Below are 25,671 nucleotides of genomic sequence, written 5' to 3' on the forward strand. Positions count from 1 at the left end.
AGGGCAGACTTACCACTGACCGACTGCCTGCGGCATAGAGACTGCGACCACTTCTGAACTAGGCCCATAGTTGTGGCAATAACAACTTGCATTAGAATATTGGATCAGCATCTGCTGTAGTAAAAGTCAGACCACCTAGCTAACTGAGCCAGCGTCATTCATATCAGTGATGTAGAGGTTCTGATATTACAGCAAAACACAAGATTTAATGGCGCTACAGAGAATGAGGGGAGACCTTTCATCCCGGATACAGGATAAAGCCCATTTTAATTAGAAACAGTCTCTCTGCCTACATCTTTGCAGATAATACGTAGGGCTAAAATGACAAAAACAATATCCTTTCAGCTAAAGAATGACTGAATAACTAACAGAAAGCCAGTGTTTACGGTAATCAATTTAAACTTCTTCCCAAAAAAACATAAAATAAAAAAATATATTTAAGGTTCCCATAGGTTCCTTTAAAGTTGCCCACATAGTTGTTAATCAGGTTACAGCAACATGCATAACAAGAGCTGAGGCAAAGCATGATACATAGCCTCCTGTTAGGATAATGCAAAACAGGTCGCACAAGATAAAATAAACTTATGACACATGGCTTGGCTTCTAATAGCGTGTGTGTCAGCTTGACTGACCTGTGCTGGCAGGGAGAGGTTAGTTTCTGCTACTTGCTTTAGCACGGAGTTTATAGTTGTCACCATACAGACAATTGACTGCAATAATTCTTTCAGGAATACAGACACAAAAACTAAGCAGACTCCCTAAAGCTAGCGGAAACCTTCAAAGCCAATTCAATAGTATCTGTCTATTAGAGCAGTGGTTCTCAAACCGTGTGCTGTGGCACCCTGGGGTGCCTCAGAGTACTTGCAGGGGTGCCCTGAGTTGGTGGTCCAGGACCAAATAAATTTATTTACAGTCAATGTAATAGGCAAACCAGTGCTTGTGGCTTCCAATGATAAAATATGTAGACAAACATTAGTGAATCGTGTCCCTCACCACATCACTGAATCTAATACCCCTTTTACATCGCAAAACCGGATCAGAGCCAGGAATTGAAAACGGCTCCGACCCGGGTAAGAGACGTCCACAAGGCATTATTGACCTGGGTTATTCCCTGTTGGGGTCTTTTAGCACAAGCCTGGTCACCCATGTGTGATGTCGTTTTAAAATGACTTGATTGGTTTCCAGATTTCTACAAGAAAGGGGAGGGGGCTGGGGAATGCTCACAGGGCCTAACGCATTGTGGAGCATATGCATGCGCAGTTCTGATGTGATCACAGTGCTGCAAAAAACATAGCGTGCGAACCAGTCTGAATGACCCCCACAGTGCAGCAATCATGGCCGACAGAGCCCGGAATTCATGATTGTCTCAGCAGTACAGCTGCTGGATACAGGTTGTGAGAGGTTATTACAGCTTCTCACTTTCTGTAGGTTCTTCTGCAGCTATTTAACAAGACTGAGGAGGTTGAATTTTTGGGCTGAAAGGGATATTTTGCAGAGACAATATCTGCGTAGGAGGAGCTCTCTCATAACGGCATCGGCAACAACTATCCTGAACCTCCACCTCTCTCCTGACCGAAGATTGTGGTCTAGAGAACGGCAGCATGGACAAGCGTTCATGCACAGCATCCTTAATTTTCAGGATATCTAGTGGAAATGTCACTTCAGGATGTCACGGCAGACCTACCATTATCTCTTGGATCTATTGACCCCAACATTCGCTAGGCAGACCACAAACTTCTGTACACCCATAGAGCCAAGTAGGAGGCTAATGATAGCATTGTGGTGGTACGCCACTCCTGGTGAATATCGCACCCTGTCGTGCCTATTTGGTGTGGGCATATCAAGTGTGCAACATCGTTAATTAGGTCACACGGACACTGGTGCAAACTCTATACCATATACTCTATCATCAAACCGGCGGAAAATAAGAATTTACTTACCGATAATTCTATTTCTCGTAGTCCGTAGTGGATGCTGGGACTCCGTCAGGACCATGGGGATTAGCGGCTCCGCAGGAGACAGGGCACAAAAGTAAAAGCTTTAGGATCAGGTGGTGTGCACTGGCTCCTCCCCCTATGACCCTCCTCCAAGCCTCAGTTAGGATACTGTGCCCGGACGAGCGTACACAATAAGGAAGGATTTTGAATCCCGGGTAAGACTCATACCAGCCACACCAATCACACTGTACAACCTGTGATCTGAACCCAGTTAACAGCATGATAACAGTGGAGCCTCTGAAAAGATGGCTCACAACAATAATAACCCGATTTTTGTAACAATAACTATGTACAAGTATTGCAGACAATCCGCACTTGGGATGGGCGCCCAGCATCCACTACGGACTACGAGAAATAGAATTATCGGTAAGTAAATTCTTATTTTCTCTGACGTCCTAAGTGGATGCTGGGGACTCCGTCAGGACCATGGGGATTATACCAAAGCTCCCAAACGGGCGGGAGAGTGCGGATGACTCTGCAGCACCGAGTGAGAGAACTCCAGGTCCTCCTCAGCCAGGGTGTGCCCCTGACCAAGTAGCAGCTCGGCAAAGTTGTAAAGCCGAGACCCCTCGGGCAGCCGCCCAAGATGAGCCCACCTTCCTTGTGGAATGGGCATTTACATATTTTGGCTGTGGCAGGCCTGCCACAGAATGTGCAAGCTGAATTGTACTACACATCCAACTAGCAATCGTCTGCTTAGAAGCAAGAGCACCCAGTTTGTTGGGTGCATACAGGATAACAGCAAGTCAGTTTTCCTGACTCCAGCCGTCCTGGAAACCTATATTTTCAGGGCCCTGACAACATCTAGCAACTTGGAGTCCTCCAAGTCCCTAGTAGCCGCAGGTACCACAATAAGCTGGGTCAGGTGAAACGCTGACACCACCTTAGGGAGAAACTGGGGACGAGTCCGCAGCTCTGCCCTGTCCGAATGGACAATCAGATATGGGCTTTTGTGAGACAAAGCCGCCAATTCTGACACTCGCCTGGCCGAGGCCAGGGCCAACATCATGGTCACTTTCCATGTGAAATATTTCAAATCCACAGATTTGAGCGGTTTAAACCAATGTGATTTGAGGAATCCCAGAACTACGTTGAGATCCCACAGTGCCACTGGAGGCACAAAAGGGGGTTGTATATGCAGTACTCCCTTGACAAACTTCTGGACTTCAGGAACTGAAGCCAATTCTTTCTGGAAGAAAATCGACAGGGCCGAAATTTGAACCTTAATGGACCCCAATTTGAGGCCCATAGACACTCCTGTTTGCAGGAAATGCAGGAATCGACCGAGTTGAAATTTCTTCGTGGGGCCTTCCTGGCCTCACACCACGCAACATATTTTCGCCACATGTGGTGATAATGTTGTGCGGTCACCTCCTTCCTGGCTTTGACCAGGGTAGGAATGACCTCTTCCGGAATGCCTTTTTCCCTTAGGATCCGGCGTTCAACCGCCATGCCGTCAAACGCAGCCGCGGTAAGTCTTGGAACAGACATGGTACTTGCTGAAGCAAGTCCCTTCTTAGCGGCAGAGGCCATGAGTCCTCTGTGAGCATCTCTTGAAGTTCCGGGTACCAAGTCCTTCTTGGCCAATCCGGAGCCACGAGTATAGTTCTTACTCCTCTACGTCTTATAATTCTCAGTACCTTAGGTATGAGAAGCAGAGGAGGGAACACATACACCGACTGGTACACCCACGGTGTTACCAGAACGTCCACAGCTATTGCCTGAGGGTCTCTTGACCTGGCGCAATACCTGTCCAGTTTTTTGTTCAGGCGGGACGCCATCATGTCCACCTTTGGTCTTTCCCAACGGTTCACAATCATGTGGAAGACTTCCCGATGAAGTCCCCACTCTCCCGGGTGGAGGTCGTGCTGAGGAAGTCAGCTTCCCAGTTGTCCATCCCGGAATGAACACTGCGGACAGTGCTAACACATGATTTTCCGCCCCCTGCTTCTTGTGCCGCCCAGTCTGTTTACGTGGGCGACTGCCGTGATGTTGTCCCACTGGATCAATACCGGCTGACCTTGAAGCAGAGGTCTTGCTAAGCTTAGAGCCTTGTAAATTGCTCTTAGCGCCAGTATATTTATGTGGAGAGAAGTCTCCAGACTTGATCACACTCCCTGGAAATTTTTTCCTTGTGTGACTGCTCCCCAGCCTTTCAGGCTGGCATCCGTGGTCACCAGGACCCAGTCCTGAATGCCGAATCTGTGGCCCTTTAGTAGATGAGCACTCTGCAGCCACCACAGAAGAGACACCCTTGTCCTTGGAGACAGGGTTATCCGCTGATGCATCTGAAGATGCGATCCGGACCATTTTTCCAGCAGATCCCACTGAAAAGTTCTTGCGTGAAATCTGCCGAATGGAATCGCTTCGTAAGAAGCCACCATTTTTCCCAGGACCATTGTGCAATGATGCACTGACACTTTTCCTGGTTTTAGGAGGTTCCTGACTAGCTCGGATAACTCCCTGGCTTTCTCCTCCGGGAGAAACACCTTTTTCTGGACTGTGTCCAGAATCATCCCTAGGAACAGCAGACGTGTCGTCGGAGACAGCTGCGATTTTGGAATATTTAGAATCCACCCGTGCTGTCGTAGAACTACTTGAGATAGTGCTACTCCGACCTCCAACTGTTCTCTGGACTTTGCCCTTATCAGGAGATCGTCCAAGTAAGGGATAATTAAGACGCCTTTTCTTTGAAGAAGAATCATCATTTCGGCCATTACCTTGGTAAAGACCCGGGGTGCCGTGGACAATCCAAACGGCAGCGTCTGAAACTGATAGTGACAGTTTTGTACCACAAACCTGAGGTACCCTTGGTGAGAAGGGCAAATTGGGACATGGAGGTAAGCATCCTTGATGTCCAGGGACACCATATAGTCCCCTTCTTCCTGGTTCGCTATCACTGCTCTGAGTGACTCCATCTTGATTTGAACCTTTGTATGTAAGTGTTCAAATATTTCAGATTTAGAATAGGTCTCACCGAGCCGTCTGGCTTCAGTACCACAATATAGTGTGGAATAATACCCCTTTCCTTGTTGTAGGAGGGGTACTTTGATTATCACCTGCTGGGAATACAGCTTGTGAATTGTTTCCAATACTGCCTCCCTGTCGGAGGGAGACGTTGGTAAAGCAGACTTCAGGAACCTGCGAGGGAGAGACGTCTCGAATCTCCAATCTGTACCCCTGGGATACTACTTGTAGGATCCAGGGGTCCACTTGCGAGTGAGCCCACTGCGCGCTGAAACTCTTGAGACGACCCCCCACCGCAGCTGAGTCCGCTTGTACGGCCTCAGCGTCATGCTGAGGACTTGGCAAAAGCGGTGGAGGGCTTCTGTTCCTGGGAATGGGCTGCCTGCTGCAGTCTTCTTCCCTTTCCTCTATCCCTGGGCAGATATGACTGGCCTTTTGCCTGCTTGCCCTTATGGGAACGAAAGGACTGAGGCTGAAAAGACGGTGTCTTTTTCTGCTGAGATGTGACTTGGGGTAAAAAAGGTGGATTTTCCAGCTGTTGCCGTGGCCACCAGGTCCGATGGACCGACCCCAAATAACTCCTCCCCTTTATACGGCAATACTTCCATGTGCCGTTTGGAATCTGCATCACCTGACCACTGTCGTGTCCATAAACATCTTCTGGCAGATATGGACATCGCACTTACTCTTGATGCCAGAGTGTCTATAGTTAATAAAATACTGTCCCTGTCAAGGGTATCAATATTTTCAGTCAGGGAATCCGACCAAGCCACCCCAGCGCTGCACATCCAGGCTGAGGCGATCGCTGGTCGCAGTATAACACCAGTATGTGTGTATATACTTTTTAGGATATTTTCCAGCCTCCTATCAGCTGGCTCCTTGAGGGCGGCCGTATCTGGAGACGGTAACGCCACTTGTTTTGATAAGCGTGTGAGCGCCTAATCCACCCTAAGGGGTGTTTCCCAACGCGCCCTAACTTCTGGCGGGAAAGGGTATAACGCCAATAATTTTCTATCGGGGAAAACCCACGCATCATCACACACTTCATTTAATTTATCTGATTCAGGAAAAACTACAGGTAGTTTTTTCACACCCCACATAATACCCTCTTTTGTGGTACTTGTAGTATCAGAAATATGTAACACCTCCTTCATTGCCCTTAACATGTAACGTGTGGCCCAAATGGAAAATACGTTTGTTTCTTCACCGTCGACACTGGAGTCAGTGTCCGTGTCGACCGACTGAGGTAAATGGGCGTTTTAAAGCCCCTGACGGTGTTTGAGACGCCTGGACAGGTACTAATTGGTTTGCCGGCCGTCTCATGTCGTCAACCGACCTTGCAGCGTGTTGACATTATCACGTAATTCCCTAAATAAGCCATCCATTCCGGTGTCGACTCCCTAGAGAGTGACATCACCATTACAGGCAATTGCTCCGCCTCCTCACCAACATCGTCCTCATACATGTCGACACACACGTACCGACACACAGCACACACACAGGGAATGCTCTGATAGAGGACAGGACCCCACTAGCCCTTTGGGGAGACAGAGGGAGAGTTTGCCAGCACACACCAAAAACGCTATAATTATACAGGGACAACCTTTATATAAGTGTTTTTCCCTTATAGCATTTTAATATATATAGTCATATCGCCAAATAAGTGCCCCCCCTCTCTGTTTTAACCCTGTTTCTGTAGTGCAGTGCAGGGGAGAGCCTGGGAGCCTTCCCACCAGCATTTCTGTGAGGGAAAATGGCGCTGTGTGCTGAGGAGAATAGGCCCCGCCCCCTTTTCGGCAGGCTTCTTCTCCCGTTTTTCTGAGACCTGGCAGGGGTTAAATACATCCATATAGCCCCCAGGGGCTATATGTGATGTATTTTTAGCCAGAATAAGGTACTATCATTGCTGCCCAGGGCGCCCCCCCCAGCGCCCTGCACCCTCAGTGACCGCTGCTATGAAGTGTGCTGACAACAATGGCGCACAGCTGCAGTGCTGTGCGCTACCTTATGAAGACTGAAAAGTCTTCTGCCGCCGGTTTCTGGACCTCTTCACTTTTCGGCATCTGCAAGGGGGTCGGCGGCGCGGCTCCGGGACGAACCCCAGGGTGAGACCTGTGTTCCGACTCCCTCTGGAGCTAATGGTGTCCAGTAGCCTAAGAAGCCAATCCATCCTGCACGCAGGTGAGTTCACTTCTCTCCCCTAAGTCCCTCGATGCAGTGAGCCTGTTGCCAGCAGGACTCACTGAAAATAAAAAACCTAACAAAACTTTTACTCTAAGCAGCTCTTTAGGAGAGCCACCTAGATTGCACCCTTCTCGGCCGGGCACAAAAATCTAACTGAGGCTTGGAGGAGGGTCATAGGGGGAGGAGCCAGTGCACACCACCTGATCCTAAAGCTTTTACTTTTGTGCCCTGTCTCCTGCGGAGCCGCTAATCCCCATGGTCCTGACGGAGTCCCCAGCATCCACTTAGGACGTCAGAGAAATACTCAATACGCAGGTGCAATTGATGGTACCCACATTCCTATCATAGCTCCTCACGATGCCCATGCTGATTATTACAAAAAGGGTGGCACGCCATAGTTTTACAGGCTGTGGTGGATCATAAATTTTGGCAAGAATGTTCTGTCCTTTTTTAATTTTTTAAATTTATATTTCGTCACTTCCTATCTAATTTTTTTGTTTCCCAGCTTCATAGATGTATTTATCAGTTGGGCCTGGATGAGCACATGATGCTCGGATACTTGCCAATTCAAAACGGTTTCTGCTAGCAGAGGAAAAGCAAGGCGGCTAGCTTTTCCCTAGAGAGGCAAGAAAATTTTCACTGTTTAACTATGTTATTATAGAAGGCCCTGTTGTTCATGCATATATAGGACGTCCTGAGCATTACAACAGGGGGTAATGTTTCCTAAAGAACGCGATTCCATCATTGCTCCCAAATATTCCATCTTACCCGCAAACACCAACACCCCATCTGTGGCCACCAGTCTGTCCCTCACGGAGGAATCTGCTCCTATGATAATACCTATTCTTAATGTATTTTATTGTAGAAATGTAAAACAGTTGATTGTGTGGAAGTACCGGTCCATATAATTGGCGCTGCAGCTTACCCTTTGAGAAGATGGTTGATGAAAGGGTTCACGCAACACTTCAGCTGACCCAAAACCAGATCAGATATACCTCACACCCTAAGCTCCACCAGAATGGTTGTAGAAAACGCGTTCGGCAGGTTGAAAGGTCATTGGCGTTGTCTTTTGAAAAGGAACGATGTGGACCTTTTGATTATGCCTAATATTGTGGCAGCATGCTGTATACTGCATAACCTCTGCAAGTTTAGGAGGGAGGAATTCCTACTGGAGTGGACAGTACAGGACTCTGAATGTGTCTATTCTGCACTTGATCAAGGAAAATGGCGCTGAACGCTGCTGGGTCCGCTCTGAGGAGAAGCTTGGCCCCCAAAATGGCACTGTCTTCCCGCTCTTCATCAGATTATACTGGCCTGAGGATTTAGTGCTTGCTGAGATCCGGGGACCCCGACAGGCTTCTGGACCAGTGTAGGGTGTCGCGCTGGCTCAGGGTGCCCCTCATAGCGCCGCACTATGTACCGCTGAGCCATCCCCGGAGCGCAGTTAATACTGCGCTCCTACCCTGATGCCGCCATCTGCACACCGACCCCCCGTTTGCTAGAGGGGGGGGGGGGTCAGTGTCTCACTAGCCACCGATTCTTCAGCTCTGCAAGGGGGTGGCGGCAGCATGCTGCTAGGGTGAGCAGTCCCCTGTGGCGGAGAACGCTCATATCCCCCCTGGAGCTCAGTGTCCAGTCAGCGGAGACAGTGGCTCAGACCCCGCAGGGTGGACACTGCTCCCCCCCTCAGTGCCTCGCTGCAGGGAGGCCGTTGCCAGCAGCCTCTCTGTAAAATAATAAACTCTAAAAAAAACTTTTTTCCAGGAAAACTCAGGAGAGCTTCCCTAGCTGTGACCGGCTCCTCCGGGCACATTTTCTAAAAACTGAGTTTGGTAGGAGGGGCATAGATGGAGGAGCCAGCCCAAACTCTCAAACTCTTAAAGTGCCAATGGCTCCTGGTGGACCGGTCTATACCCCATGGTACTAATGCGGACCCCAGCATCCTCTAGGACGTAAGAGAAAAATAATTAGCAATTAAGTTAAACTTTGATACACCGGCACATTAGGATCTGGTAGGATCTGTAGGAGGTGGTTGGAGATGACATACGGTGCTGGGTAAGGTGCAGGATTGAAATGGGTATAGGAGTGACTGTATTGGGGAAGCATATTATGTGGGTGCCCTAAGCATTAACTTTCGCTACCAAACATAGATGTGAGAAAATCCCTGTGTCGCTCACGAGCATCTCTGTTATTTTGCACCTGCATGTCTCTTAAATGATCTAAAAAAAAATAAAAAAAAAATAATAATAATAGTTCTGCATGGCTTGTTCCACTGCCAGAAAACTGTCCATGCGAGCATCTTCTCTAGCTGCCATTGCTGCGTCCATTTGTTCAAGCTTATCCAAAAGAACAGTCATGGCTTTGGCTGCCTGTTCTGTCTTGTTAGGCCTCCTCCTGAGTGGCGGTACAGTATAAAGTGTGGGCGCAAGAGATCAAAAAACAGCAGCAGTGATGATAGCAAGTGTCTTTGGTCTCCTCCCACCTACAAACTGCATACACTGCAACAGCTATCATTTTTAATATTTTTACTTGTAATTCGTCTTCAGTTACTTTTGAATATTTTATTACTTGGCCACTTTCTACACGTTTTCTCTGGCCTATACATCAGAATCGGGTGACAAGTAGCCAAATAAGACAAATATATGTCCAGATTTTGGTATAAATATATAATCATTAACTTACATGATCCTCCTAAAGGCTGTGTTTGGGTTGTTGCAGCCAGACTAGGTCCAGGTTGCGTCTCATCAGCCAATTGTGTTGTAGGCAACACACCAAGCTTCTTCCTCCATCAGCAGTGGATCAGCCGCCATGGGTGTAGGCTCATCCATAAACAATGCAGGTGACGGCGGCGGAGATGACCGTGCCTCTGGGGTCACTACAGGAAGAAGGGGTTCTGCAGCACAGGCCTGGCTAGTTTCAGCAGCATGGGGTGGATGTGGGGTGCGGTGGCCTCTGTGTCGGTATGGCTGGGCGGCTTCAGGTCGGCACACCCTAACACTTTATTAACACTTATGATTTTCCCCATCACTTTGTATATATTTTTGTATTCTTTTAATCGCACATCACTTATATAGCACTTACGTGCTTCTTATTAACCCTTATTAACTTTCACCTGTGTGCTGACCTGGGGTAGCTGGCCTGTGCCGACGTGATGGGGTCCTTAACCAGTATTAGGGACCCCCAGTGACAGACGCCTTGCCGAACAGCCTGGGGGCTTAACCCTATATCTGCAGATATGCGCAATTTCTCACTCAGTGTGCATTAGGGAACACAAATAGTTTTTTCTTACACAGAATTACCCCTCCCTTTTAGCACCTGAGTGACATCACAATCTGATTGAGCAGCTTGCCATTTTGTGCATAGTTTCAGCAGCAGCCAGAGTGGATGACAATGTCACAGGGCTGCTTAATGTGGTATGGCCAAATGCGTGGGCAGACAGCTCAAAATACTGCCAATCCATGCGGGCAGCACGACTGCGATTACTATTGTGGACGTTAACCTTGTAATATTGGTGGTCATTCCGAGTTGTTCGCTCGGTAATTTTCTTCGCATCGCAGCGATTTTCCGCTAATTGCGCATGCGCAATGTTCGCACTGCGACTGCACCAAGTAAATTTGCTATGCAGTTAGGTATTTTACTCACGGCATTACAAGGTTTTTTCGTCGTTCTGGAGATCGGAGTGTGATTGACAGGAAGTGGGTGTTTCTGGGCGGAAACTGGCCGTTTTATGGGAGTGTGTGAAAAAACGCTACCGTTTCTGGGAAAAACGCGGGAGTGTCTGAAGAAACGGGGGAGTGTCTGGGCGAACGCTGGGAGTGTTTGTGACGTCAAACCAGGAACGACAAACACTGAACTGATCGCACTGGAAGAGTAAGTTTCTGAGTAGCTCGAGACTGCACAGAGAAGTCTTTTCGCAATATTGCGAACCTTTCGTTCGCAATTTTGATAAGCTAAGATTCACTCCCAGTAGGCGGCAGCTTAGCGTGTGCAATGCTGCTAAAAGCAGCTTGCGAGCGAACAACTCGGAATGAGGGCCCTTGTTTCTTGAGTACCTTTAACTTATCGACCACCTGCTGTTGGGACCTAATAAATCCTGATGCTAAAAGCATTTTACTGATGTTGCGATATGTTATCACTTCCCCGACTGTACCTGTTATCTGCCTACGTATTTCTTCTTCGCCCCTGATATGCAGCAACTCCCTGACTTCCTCATCACTCCAGTTTGCAATGGCTAATGAGGTGCAAAGGAGTGCAGAACTAGGTCCAAAGGAGTGCAGAACGGTGCTGATTGCTTTCCAAACGTGTGCTCACAGTGCAGTACAGTAAACAGACCTCAACTGACTGGAAACAGCCAATCAGCACAATTCCTTCAGAGGCGGGTCGAATATCCCGGGACTGTAGCTGTTTAGTGCCCACCAATCCGAGTCACACGTGTGTTTAACCCTTCTTTTAACCCGGTTGAAATACCGGGTTGGATGTCCTGGGATATTCAGTTTGGCTCTTTCACACCACACCTCAACCCGGGTCGACTCAGCAACAACCCGGTAAAAAGCCGGGTTATTTTGACGATGTGAAATGGGTATAAGGACGACATAAATACAATCTACTTCATTTAATAATTTATCTGAATATCTCAGTAAGAAAATTTTGACCTTAGAATGCTGCAAAAATATTTTTTGATAATCTAGGGCAGTGATGGGGAACCTTTGGCACTCCAGCTGTTGTTGAACTACACATCCCAGCATGACCTGCTACAGTTTTAGCATGGCCAAATAGCAAAACTGTAGCAGGGCATGCTGGGATGCGTAGTTCAACAACAGCTGGATTGCCAAAGGTTCCCCATCATTGCTCTAGGGAACCGGGATTCAAAACAGTTTGGGAACCACTTCAGAGGATAACAAATGACCCGATTACATTGCATTTCATAATCATGAAAAGCTTGCTCTGCAGATGCACATTTAAAGCTTAATGAAGCGTTCTAATAAAAAGTCCCCTTCTTGCCAATATCAAATGTACACAGATAGTGGACTTAATTAATAATTGGAAGCCCCAATAGAACGTTTACTAAATGGGGTGCTACGACCACACACACAGCCAGTGTCCTTATACCTTGGCACACAGTCTACCAACGTTTGGAACAGTGCAGGAGGAATTCAGCCTAACACTGCCACTAAAAAGTCAATAAAATGAGGGAAAGTTGATGAGTTTTCACTTGTTCTGTGGCAGTTTTTAAAGCCCTTCCAAAGAATTGCTGTAACAATGTGTGCAGATATGCACAGTACTATTCAGTATAACTTACAAGGCAGGTGTTGTTAAGTAACCAGAAGAGGACATGTTTTCTGGATTTCTTTAATCATCACAGATGAATTTCTCTTTTCCTAGGCCAGTAATTTTCCTGTTTCCACAGACAGAAGTGTGAATACCTGTTTGGTGTATTTAAGGGGGCGTGGCATGGCTGACCGGCGGTCTCCAAAATACTGACGCCGGGATCCCAGCAGCACACCGATGCTGGGATCCCGGGGGGGGGGGGAGGGGGTTATGATTGCAACCAGCCCCTTGCGGGCTCACTGCGCTCACCACGCTTCGCTCACCACTCTGCGGGCTCGCAGGTCGCCACGGGTTCTATTCCCAATCTATGGGTGTCGTCAACACCCACGAGTGGAAATAGTCCCTGTTGGTCGGCACGACGACCGCCGGGATTGTGAGGGGGCGGGATGTTGGTGGAGGTCATGTGACCGTCGTCACCTGAATACCACCCTTTAAGGGTTTGACTGCACCAAACCATGCCAGAGGAAATGCTGTAATGTTATATAAAGTAGCCACACTTCTTGGTGAAGGATGACAGAGCTGTCCAGTTCATCTTCCTCTGCAGCCATATTGCCTGTACTCTCTGCACCTCTTATACTGCCAAATGATGCAGTCGGGTGTGATAGGCCCCACAGACACACCTGGATATCCTGCTCTGCAAGAGAGGCTAGTGACACCAAAGGCAATTGACACGTCTGTTCTCCCTCACACATCAAATTGATTGCAACTATTGGGCAAATGTAATATGTTGTAGAACTCTGAAATAGCCGAGATACTGGTTAGTAGTCAAATTTCAAGTGGGAATGTTTAGTACGGCAAACCCATCTTGGTCTCCTTTGTCAGGATTGCTTCTAAAACTGCACGAACTTGAGCTGTCTTAGGACTGATTCCAATGTGGTCACTGCTAGCCTCGGTACTGCGTTCAAGCACGCAGCATTGGTGGCAACATTTGCTAGAGCAGTATGAGGCGGCTGGTGTAAATGGACGCCTCTTGTATGCATGATCGGCTGCTGTGTACAGGGACGCTGCATCGGATCACTCTGTGAGACTATCAGCCAGCTGATTAACTTTCAGGTTACACAGAGTGGACGAGAAAGAGAGGAAATAACCTCACAAGAAATGTGGGTTGCCACGCGCTTAATATGAGAGGGTTCTCTCAGCTGCTGCCAAAAATTGGATAGTCAATCCAAATACTAAACAGTAACAAAAGAACATGCAGCGCTATATAAAGATATATGCAGACAGGTGTTAATGAAAAAATTAATAAAATTTATTTTAACATTTAACACTTAAATGAAATATGCTAAAAATGAGTATTTGCAACATTAAAAATAGGAGCTCATATATATGATTCAAAAACCAGTCTCTGGTGAATAGGACTTATGAGGCTCTGATAATAATGTCCAGTGGTTAGTGGACCTGCAAGATGTTTAGCCTTCTAAAGGGATTGAGAAGTTCCACAGTAAGTTACCAATCTTAGAGATGGATGATTCCCTTAGCGGAGGTTCAGATAGCACCGATTCCAACGCAGAGATGTGGGAGTAAGATGTGGATTCACAACAGGTTGGCACACCATAAGGAAAGTCCCAGGCTAAGGAGGTCCACTATAATTAAGCCCTTATAAAAAGGGGACAATGGAGCAAGGAGCTATACCTTTGACAAAGCGGTCCCTTGTGACAGCGAAACGCGTCAGGACTGTGACTTTGGATTACAAAAAGGACCCTGGGGACATCCAGACAATCGGACAGTGGACCTCCTTAGCCTGGGACTTTCCTTATGGTGTGCCAACCTGTTGTGAATCCACATCTTACTCCCAACATCTCTGCGTTGGAATCGCATCGCACTATGCCAACAGGGGGACAGGCTTATTCTCTGATGAATTTGAAGATGGGACCTGGACCACTTGTCCAGAAGGTCCCACTGAAACCTGCCGAAGGGGATGGCCTCGTAGGTCGCCACCATTTCCCCCAGAACTCGAGTGAATTGGACTGACACTCTTTTCGGTTTTAACAGGTCTCTGACCATGTTCTGGAGTTCCTGGGCTTTTTCCATTGGGAGAAAAACCCTCTTTTGTTCCGTGTCCAGAATCATGACCAAGAAAGATAGCAGAGTCGTTGGAACCAACTGCGACTTTGGAAGATTTAGTATCCAGCCATGTTGCTGCAGCACACTCAGGGAGAGTGACACGCTTTTCAGCAACTGATCTCTCGATCTTGCTTTTATCATGCGATCGTCCAAGTACGGGATAAATGCGACTCCCTGCCGGCGCAGGAGCACCATCATTTCCACCATTACCTTAGTGAAAATCCTCGGGGCCGTGGAAAGCCCAAACGGCAACGTCTGCAAACTGGTAATGACAGTCCTGTACAGCGAATCTCAGGTACGCCTGATGAGGGGGATATATGGGGACATGAAGGTATGCATCCTTTATATCTAGAGACACCATAAAACCCCCCCCTTCCAAGCTGGAGATAACCGCCCGGAGCGATTCCATCTTGAATTTGAACTTTTTTTTTTTTTTTTTAAGTACAAGTTTAGGGATTTTAAATTTAGAATTGGTCTGACCGAACCATCCGGTTTCAGAACCACAAATAGGGTTGAATAGTACCCCTTCCCCTGTTGAACTAGGGGAACCTCGAAAACCACTTGCTGTTGACACAGTTTTTGAATTGCAGCTAAAACTATCTCCCTTTCTGGGGAAGAAGCTGGTAAAACCGATTTGAAAAACCGGCGAGGAGACATGTCTTCGAATTCCAGCTGGTAGCCTTGGAATACAATTTCCATTGCCCAAGGATCCACGTCTGACTGAACCCAGACGTGGCTGAAGAGTCGAAGACGTGCCCCCATCGGGGCGTACTCCCTCAGTGGAGCCCCAGCGTCATGCTGTGGATTTAGTAGAAGCCGGGGAGGACTTCTACTCCTGGGAACTAGCCGTAGCAGGCAGTTTTTTCCCTCTACCCTTACCTCTGGCGAGGAAGGAAGAGCCCCGACCTCTTCTGGACTTATGCGACCGAAAGGACTGCATCTGATATTGCTGCGTTTTCTTTCGCTGTGGAGAAACATAAGGTTAAAAGGTAGATTTACCAGCGGTAGCTGTGGAAACCAGGTCCGCGAGACCTTCCCAAAATAAATCCTCACCTTTGTAAGGTAAAACTTCCATATGTTTCTTTGAGTCGGCATCACCCGTCCATTGGCGGGTCCACAGGGCTCGCCTAGCAGAAATCGCCATGGCGTTGGCTCTCGAACCTAGCAGACCAACGTCTCTCTGAGCGTCTCTCATATACAAGACTGCGTCTTTTATGTGACCTAAGGTCAATAAAATGGTATCCCTATCTAGGGTATTAATGTCAGTTGACAAGGTATCAGTCCAAGCTGCTACAGCGCTACAAACCCAAGCCGACGCTATTGCCGGTCTGAGCAAGGCCCCCGTATGTGTATAAATTGATTTTAAGGTAGTTTCCTGTCTGCGATCAGCAGGATCCTTGAGGGCTGCTGTGTCTGGAGACTGTAGCACCACCTTTTTGGACAAGCGCGTTAACGCCTTGTCCACCCTGGGTGAGGATTCCCACCGTAACCTGTCCTGCGCAGGGAAAGGATACGCCATAAGAATTCTTTTGGGAATCTGCAGTTTCTTGTCTGGAGTTTCCCCAAGCCTTTTCAAATAACTCGTTCAGCTCATGAGATGGGGGAAAAGTTACCTCAGGTTTCTTTTCTTTAAACATGTGTACCCTCTTGTCAGGGACAGAGGGGTCATCCGTGATATGCAAAACATCTTTTATTGCAATAATCATATAATGAATACTCTTGGCCACCCTTGGGTGTAACCTCGCATCATCGTAGTCGACATTGGAGTCAGAATCCGTGTCGGTATCAGTGTCTGTTATTTGGGATAGGGGACGTTTTTGAGACCCTGAAGGGCCCTGTGACACCGTCAAAGCCATTGATTGACTCCCTGTATTATCCCTGGACTCTGCTTTGTCTAATCTCTTATGTAATAAAGCCACATTTGCATTTAAAACATTCAGCATATCCATCCAATCATGTGTTGGCGTTGCCGACGGAGACACCACAATCATCTGCTCCACCTCCTCCCTAGATGAGCCTTCCGCTTCAGACATGTCGACACACGCGTACCGACACCCCCACACACTCAGGGATATATCTATATGGAGACAGTTCCCCAATAAGGCCCGTTGGAGAGACAGAGAGAGAGTATGCCAGTACACACCCAGCGCCAACTGACACTGGAAACCAACTTCCCAGATAAACAGCGCTTTTATATAAATATATCTCTATACACTCACTGCCAATTAAGAGTGCCCCCCCCTCTTTTTTGCCCTCTGTCACCGTGTTCAGCAGGGGAGAGTCCGGGGAGCCAGCTTCTCTGCAGTGTGCTGTGGAGAAAATGGCGCTGGTTAGTGCTGGAGGATCAAGCTCCGCCCCCTCAGCGGCAGGCTTCGGTCCCGCTCAAAATTACAATACTGGCGGGGGATTATAATATATACTGCCTCCGTAGCCTATATTACTTGGTAGCCAGTCCCTAGAGGTTTATATTGCTGCCCAGGGCGCCCCCCCTGCGCCCTGCACCCATCAGTGCCCGCTGTGTGTGTTGTGCGTGAGAGCAATGGCGCGCAGCGTTACCTCAGAGAAGATCTGAAGTCTTCTTTCTTCTTATACTCACCCGGCTTCTATCTTCCGGCTCTGTGAGGAGGACGGCGGCGCGGCTCCAGGACGAACGGCGATCGTGAGACCTGCGTTCCGACCCTCTGGAGCTAATGGTGTCCAGTAGCCTATGAAGCAGAGTCTATCATTTAAGTAGGTCTGTTTCTCTCCCCTCAGTCCCACGATGCAGGGAGCCTGTTGCCAGCAGTGCTCCCTGAAATAAAAAACCTAACAACATTTTTTTTTCAGAGAAACTCAGGAGAGCTCCCCTGTAATGCACTCAGTCATTTCTGGGCACAGGATCTAACTGAGGTCTGGAGGAGGGGCATAGAGGGAGGAGCCAGTGCACACCCATTCTAAAGTTCTTTATAGTGCCCAAGTCTCCTGCGGAGCCCGTCTATACCCCATGGTCCTTACGGAGTCCCGAGCATCCTCTAGGACGTAAGAGAAAATAAGATATAACCACCCAAAGAAAAGGCCTTATGAGGAGGCCAGGTTACAATATTGAAGGTCACTCATACTGGGAGTGATACAGAATTGGTAGCAATAATATTTATGCGCCTGTTTTCCAATATGTCATCCATCATCTGCACTTGTCATCTTACAGGCGTATATGGGCATAATTGCTAGTCTGTATGGTCCATATTTGCTTAAACACATCATAACACCTTTACCCCTTTCCAGTACTGAGGTGTCATGTGCTGGCCTGCAAAGGCACATATGGTCCTATATGCTTGTTGTGAAAGCAAGCAAATCCACTACGCAGTGTCTTGTACAGTAGTACGCGCACTGCATCAGCCGCACTGTGTAAATGCCACTTCTTACACTATGCTGAAAAATAAGACAGCCATACAAGTAGTAAAACTCACATCTAACCATATTACAATGCTGCTGTGTATGTATAGTTAACACATTGAGTGGAACTATGCAACAACTTTCCATGGAAAATAGCCCTGATTTATGTGTGTGATGGATAAAGTGTATAGCACATACTACAATACTTTCAAAAGACATTCATGTAACACCTCTTCTCTGGTAGGTCCTCATCAAGTAGGTTTTAGGGCTTTAGACAAAGCAAACAAAAACAGAAGGGGCAGCAAAAAAAAAAAATAGATAGATAGATAGATAGATAGATAGAAATAGCACAGTATAAACTGCAACATGGGAATAAGACATTATGTCAAGCCTTGTATTACATGCTCCCCGTGGCCATGCAGCCAGTAATCAGACCCCTTACCTTGCTCTTCAGCTGTATCTGCTTTTACAGCTGCTAGAAGCGTTCCAATAGATGCGCTAAGGAGATGTAGAGCCCAGAAGCCCACATACGTCACACGTCAAACATCCGACAATCTAGCAACCTGCAAGAGAGAATCATACATTTAGCATGTAATATTGCTTACTTATCGGCCTGGCCTTTCTATACAAAAAGGATACCTCATAAACTGTACAGCACTCAATATGTTGCCATAAATACTAAACACACAGCAAATGTGTGGGGCCTCCCACATGCACCACAGCTTACTTGTGATAGCATTACGTATTCAGAGATCCCTTTTATTTAGACTGCATTACATACGACAGAGTGCATTATAGATAACTGGACATCAAAGTGACAAGGACAATGCGGTTACACAACCCCAGCTGACAAACTGACTTATCCATGTTTGTCTACAGCGTGTATGGCAACATCCCCTAACCCCTTTTATTAAGAGTAGACCACAGGGATGCTCTGTATTCAGCTTGTTCTAATCTTAACCATGCAAAATATCTCATGTGGTGTAAACCCAACACAGTGAATCAAACAACATGCAAAATATGTGGTGGCAAACCCTCATGCCAGAAAGCATGGAGCCCAATACCATGCTACATTTAAAGCAGCATAAAACTTTACGTCACCTACACATTGGAGGCAGTTATATTTTGGGAAGACCTATGGAGAATGTAGCTCATCAGCTCCCTAGAAACAACTTTCAAACCAACCACAATATAATTAAGGAAGCAATGTATCAAAAGTTCTAAAGAGTGGACAAGTATACTACCTATCACTGTATAGAAAGTACTTGATAAGGCAGCAACCTCTTTAGAAGGTTTGATACATTTCCATCTAAATCCAGGGTTCACCTCCAGCAGTCAGACTTCTATGAATAAGGATTGGCTTGTGAATGTAATGCATACTGGCCTACACTCCCAGAACGGCTGGGAGGCTCACGAAAATCGTGTGGCGCTACCGGCAGCCTGGAAGAGCGTGAAAGTCTCCCAACCAGCACCACCTACCCGCAGGACCCCCACATCACCCCAGCATCAACAAAGCATCCTGCGCCGCAGTACAAAGTGGGCGTTCCAGTGATCCGATGACGCAATTCATGAAGAATCGCAAAGTCATGGCCCCGTCCCCTGTAAACATAGAAACATAGAATTTGTCGGCAGATAAGAACCACTTGGCCCATCTAGTCTGCCCCCTTTTTTTTTTTTTTATATTCTTTTTATCTCTAACCTTATTTGATCCTTATTTCTTTGTAAGGATATCCTTATGTCTATCCCATGCATGTTTAAATTGCTCTACTGTCTTAGCCTCTACCACCTCTGATGGGAAGCTATTCCACTTGTCCACTACCCTTTCTGTGAAATAATTTTTCCGCAAATTTCCCCTGAACCTCCCCCCCTCCAGTCTCAGTGCATGTCCTCGTGTCCTATTGCTTCTCTTCATTTGGAGAATGTTTCCCTCCTGGACTTTGTTAAAACCCTTGATATATTTGAAAGTTTCTATCATGTCCCCCCTTTCCCTTCTCTGCTCCAAACTATACATATTGAGATTTCTTAGTCTTTCTGGGTATGTTTTGTGATGTAGGCCATGCACCATTTTAGTTGCCCTCCTTTGTACAGTTTCTAATGTATTAATATCCTTTTGAAGATATGGCCTCCAGAACTGAATACAGTATTCTAGATGAGGCCGTACCAATGACCTATACAGTGGCATTATTACTTCTTTCTGCTGCCGATTCCTCTCCCAATGCAGCCAAGCATCTGACTAGCCTTCCTCATTGCCTTGTTACATTGCTTACCTGCCTTTAAGTCATCTGAAATAGTGACTCCTAGATCCCTTTCCTCCTCAGTAGTTTCCAGTATAGTGCCATTAATACTGTATTTAGCTTTAGGATTTTTGAGACCCAAATGCATGATTTTGCATTTTTTGGCATTAAACTGTAATTGCCAGACTCTTGACCATTCCTCTAGTCTACCTAGATCCTCAATCATTTGTTTTACCCCACCTGGTGTGTCTACCCTGTTGCATACCTTTGTGTCATCTGCAAAAAGGCATACTTTCCCTTTAATGCCATTTGCAATGTCACCAATAAAGATATTAAAAAGCACTGATCCAAGTACAGATCCCTGGGGTACTCCACTGGTAACATTTCCCTCCTGTGAATGCACTCCATTTACCACAACTCTCGGTTTTCTATCCTTCAACCAAGATCTTATCCATTCAATAATCCTAATATCCAATCCCAAACTTTCAAGTTTATTTAGCAGTCTGCGATGTGGAACTGTGTCAAAAGCCTTACTAAAGTCTAGATAAGCTATATCCATGGCTCCACCTTTATCCATCACTTTAGTCACACAATCAAAAAAGTCAATAAGATTTGTTTGACATGATCTCCCCCCAGTGAATCCATGCTGTTTGGGATCCAGTAAATTGCCGGATTTGAGATAATCTACAACTCTTTCTTTTAAGAGTGTTTCCATCAATTTCCCTACTACTGATGTAATACTCACTGGTCTGTAGTTGTTTGCCTCTTCCTTGCTTCCACTTTTGTGCAGTGGGACTACGTTTGCTCTTTTCCAGTCCCCTGGAATTACTCCTGTAGCTAATGACTGGTTGAATAATTCTGTCAATGGTGCTACCAGCACCTCTAAGTTCTTTTAGTATCCTTGGATGTATCCCATCTGGCCCCATAGATTTGTCCACTTTCAGCTTTGAGAGTTCTGTTAGGACCTTCTCCTCTGTAAATGTACTTGTTTCATTTTCCTGAATATCCCTGCAACTTAACTGTGGCCCCTTCCCCTCTCTTTCAGTAGCAAATACTGAGCAAAAAATAAGATTTTACTCACCGGTAAATCTATTTCTCGTAGTCCGTAGTGGATGCTGGGACTCCGTAAGGACCATGGGGATTAGCGGCTCCGCAGGAGACTGGGCACAACTAAAGAAAGCTTTAGGACTACCGGGTGTGCACTGGCTCCTCCCACTAAGACACTCCTCCAGACCTCAGTTAGGATACTGTGCCCGGAAGAGCTGACACCATAAGGAAGGATTTTTGAATCCCGGGTAAGACTCATACCAGCCACACCAATCACACCGTATAACTCGTGATACTATACCCAGTTAACAGTATGATAACAACTGAGCCTCTCAACAGATGGCTCAACAATAACCCTTTAGTTAGGCAATAACTATATACAAGTATTGCAGACAATCCGCACTTGGGATGGGCGCCCAGCATCCACTACGGACTACGAGAAATAGATTTACCGGTGAGTAAAATCTTAGTTTCTCTAACGTCCTAAGTGGATGCTGGGACTCCGTAAGCACCATGGGGATTATACCAAAGCTCCCAAACGGGCGGGAGAGTGCGGATGACTCTGCAGCACCGAATGAGCAAACTCTAGGTCCTCCTCAGCAGGGTATCAAACTTGTAGACTCTTGCAAGAGTGTTTTAACCCGACCAAGTAACAGCTTGGCAAAGTTGTAAAGCCGAGACCCCTCGGGCAGCCACCCAAGAAGAGCCCACTTTCCTCGTGGAATGGGCTTTCACAGATTTAGGGTGCGGCATTCCAGCCGCAGAATGTGCAAGTTGAATCGTGCTACAGATTCAGCGAGCAATAGTCTGATTAGAAGCAGGAGCACCCAGCAGGTTGGGTGCATACAGGATAAATAGCGAGTCAGTTTTCCTGACTCCGGCCGTCCTGGAAACATATACTTTTCAGGGCCCTGACTACGTCTAGAAAACTTGGAATCCTCCAAGTCCCAAGTAGCGCAGGCACCACCATAGGTTGGTTCACATGAAAAACTGATACCACCTTAGGAAGGAATTGGGAACGAGTCCTCAATTCCGCCTTATCCATATAAAATACAGATAAGGGCATTTGTATGACAAAGCCGCCAATTCTGATACACGCCTGGCCGACGCCACGGCCCACAGCATGACCACTTTCCACGTGAGGTATTGTAGCTCCACGGATTTAAGTGGCTCAACTCAATGCGACTTCAGGAAATCCAACACTACGTTGAGATCCCACGGTGCCACTGGAGGCACAAACGGGGGTTGACTATGCAGCACTCCCTTAACAAAAGTCTGAACTTCAGGCAGTGAAGCCAGTTCTATTTTGGAAGAAAAATCGATAGAGCCGAAATCTGGACCTTAATGGAACCCAATTTTAGGCCCATAGTCACCTCTGACTTGTAGGAAGTGCAGAAAGCGACCTAGCTGAAATTCCTCCTTTGGGGCCTTACTGGCCTCACAGCACGCAACATATTTCCGCCATATGCGGTGATAATGGTTTGCGTTCACTTCTTTCCTAGCTTTAAATAGCGTAGGGATAACTTCCTCCGGAATGCCCTTTTCCTTCAGGATCCGGCGTTCAACCGCCATGCCGTCAAACGAAGCCGCGGTACATCTTGGAACAGACAGGCCCCCTGCTGCAGCAGGTCCTGTCTGAGCGGCAGAGGCCATGGGTCCTCTGAGATCATTTCTTGGAGTTCTGGGTACCAAGCTCTTCTTGGCCACCCGGAACTATGAGTATAGTTCTTACTCCTCTCCTTCTTATTATTCTCATTACCCTGGGTATGAGAGGCAGAGAAGGGAACACATACACCGACTGGTACACCCACGGTGTTACCAGAGCGTCCACAGCTATCGCCTGAGGGTCCCTTGACCTGGCACAATATCTTTGTAACTTTTTGTTGAGGCGGGACGCCATCCTGTCCACCTGTGGCCTTTCCCCACAGTGTACAATCATTTGGAAGACTTCTGGATGAAGTCCCCACTCTCTCGGGTAGAGGTCGTGTCTGCTGAGAAAGTCTTCTTCTCAGTTGTCCACTCCGGGAATGAACACTGCCGACAGTGCTAACACATGATTTTCCGCCCATCGGAGAATCCTTGTGGCTTCTGCCATCGCCATCCTGCTTTTTGTGTCGCCCTGTCGGTTTACATGAGCGACCGCCGTGATGTTGTCTGACTGGATCAGCACCGGCCGGTGTTGAAGCAGGGGTCTAGCCTGACTTAGGGCATTGTAAATGGCCCAAAGTTCCAGAACATTTTTGTGTAGGGAAGTCTCCTGACTTTTCCATAGGCCTTGGAAGTTTCTTCCCTGTGTGACTGCACCCCAGCCTTGAAGGCTGGCATCCGTGGTCACCAGGACCCAGTCCTGTATGCCGAATCTGCGGCCCCCTAGAAGATGTGCAGTCACCACCACAGCGACACCCTGGCCCTTGGAGACAGGGTTATCCGCCGATGCATCTGAGAATGCGACCCGGACCACTTGTCCAACAGATCCCACTGGAAGATCCTTGCATGGGACTTGGCGAATGGAAATTCTTCGTAAGAAGCTACCATCTTTCCCAAGGCTCGCGTGCATAGATGCACCGATACCTGTATTTGTATTAGGAGGTCTCCGTCTAGAGACGCCAACTCCTTGGACTTCTCCTCCGGGAGAAACCCTTTTTATCCTGTTCTGTGTCCAGAACCATACCCAGGAACAGTAGACGCGTCGTAGGAACCAGCTGTGACTATGGAATATTCAGAATCCAGCCGTGCTGTTGTAGCACTTCCCGAGATAGTGCTACTCCGACAAACAACTGCTCCCTGGACCTCGCCTTTATAAGGAGATCGTCCAAGTACGGGATAAGTACTTCGGCCATTACCTTGGTAAATACCCTCGGTGCCGGGGACAGACCAACGGCAACGTCTGGAATTGGTAATGACAATCCTGTACCACAATTTTGAGGTACACCTGGTGACGAGGGTAAATAGGGACATGCAGGTAAGTATCCTTGATGTCCAGTGATACCCTGAAATTTTCCAGGCTTGCAATAATCGCCCTGAGCGATTCCATTTTGAACTTGAACCTTGGTATATAAGTGTTCAAGGATTTCAATTTTAGAATGGGTCTCACCGAACCGTCTGGTTTCGGTACCACAACATTTTGGAATAGTAACCCCAGCCTTGTTGAAAGAGGGGTACCTTGATTTCACCTGCTGGAAGTACAGCTTGTGAATTGCCGCCAGTACTACCTTTCTCCGAGGGCAGCAGGCAAGGCTGATGTGAGGCAACGGCGAGGGGGAGTCGTCTCGAACTCCAGCCTGTATCCCTGTGATACTACTTGCAGAACCTAGGGATCCACCTGTGGGCAAGCCCACTGATCCCTGCAGTTCCCGAGACGCGCCCCCACCGCACCTGTCTCCACCTGTGGAGCCCCAGCGTCATGCGGTGGACTCAGAGGAAGCGAGGGAAGATATTTGATCCTGGAACTGGCTGACTGGTGCAGCTTTTTCCTTCTTCCCTTGTCTCTGTGCAGAAAGGAAGCGCCTTTGACCCGCTTGCTTTTCTGAAGCCGAAAGGACTGTACCTGAAAATACGGTGCTTTCTTTAGGCTTTTGTGAGGAAACCTGAGGTAAAAATTTTTCTTCCCAGCTGTTGCTGTGGATACGAGGTCCCAGAGACCATCCCCAAACAATTCCTCACCCTTATAAGGCAGAATCTCCATGTGCCTTTTAAATGCAGCATCACCTGTCCACTGCCAGGTTTCTACTACCCTCCTGGCAGAATGGACATTGCATTAATTCTGGATGCCAGCCGGCAAATATCCCTCTGTGCATCCTTTATATATATAAGACGTCTTAAATATGCTCAAATATTATTATCCCTGTCTTAGCGTATTAATATTATCTGACAGGGTGTCAGACCACGCTGCAGCAGCACTATTTATGCTGAGGCAATTGCAGGTTTCAGTATATAACCTGAGTGTGTAAATACAGACTTCAGGATCGCCTCCTGCTTTTTATCAGCAGGTTCCTTCAAGGTGGCCGTATCCTAAGACGGCAGTGCCACCTTTTGACAAACGTGTGAGCGCCTTATCCACCCTAAGGGATATCTCCCAACGTGACCTATTCTCTGGCGGGAAAGGGTACGCCATCAGTAACTTTTTAGAAATAACCAGTTTCTTATCGGGGGAAACCACGCTTCTTTACACACTTCATTAATTCATCTGATGGGGGAACAAAACAGTGGCTGTTTTTTCTCCCCAAAAATAAAACCCCTTTTATGTGGTACTTGGGTTTATGTCAGAAAATGCGTAACACATTTTTCATTGCCGAGATCATGTAACGGATGTTCCTAGTGGATTGTGTATATGTCTCAACCTCGTCGACACTGGAGTCAGACTCCGTGTCGACATCTGTGTCTGCCATCTGTGTCTGCCATCTGAGGTAACGGGCGTTGTTTTGAGCCCCTGATGGCCTTTGAGACGCCTGGGCAGACGCGGGCTGAGAAGCCGGCTG

The 25,671-nt window shown here is 47.4% G+C and overlaps 1 protein-coding gene across 1 annotated transcript in view; it reads right to left on the reverse strand.

Moving 5' to 3' along the window:
• The window catches only part of LARP4B (La ribonucleoprotein 4B), a 289,455-nt gene that overhangs the window by 199,373 nt on the left and 64,411 nt on the right, over positions 1-25,671 (reverse strand). Inside the window, exon 2 of the mRNA XM_063921936.1 lies at positions 18,355-18,475. The gene's annotated coding sequence lies outside the window, so the exon portion shown is untranslated. The remainder of the gene's footprint in view (positions 1-18,354; positions 18,476-25,671) is intronic.

Source organism: Pseudophryne corroboree, chromosome 5, assembly GCF_028390025.1.
Source record: "Pseudophryne corroboree isolate aPseCor3 chromosome 5, aPseCor3.hap2, whole genome shotgun sequence".
Lineage (NCBI taxonomy): Eukaryota > Metazoa > Chordata > Amphibia > Anura > Myobatrachidae > Pseudophryne > Pseudophryne corroboree.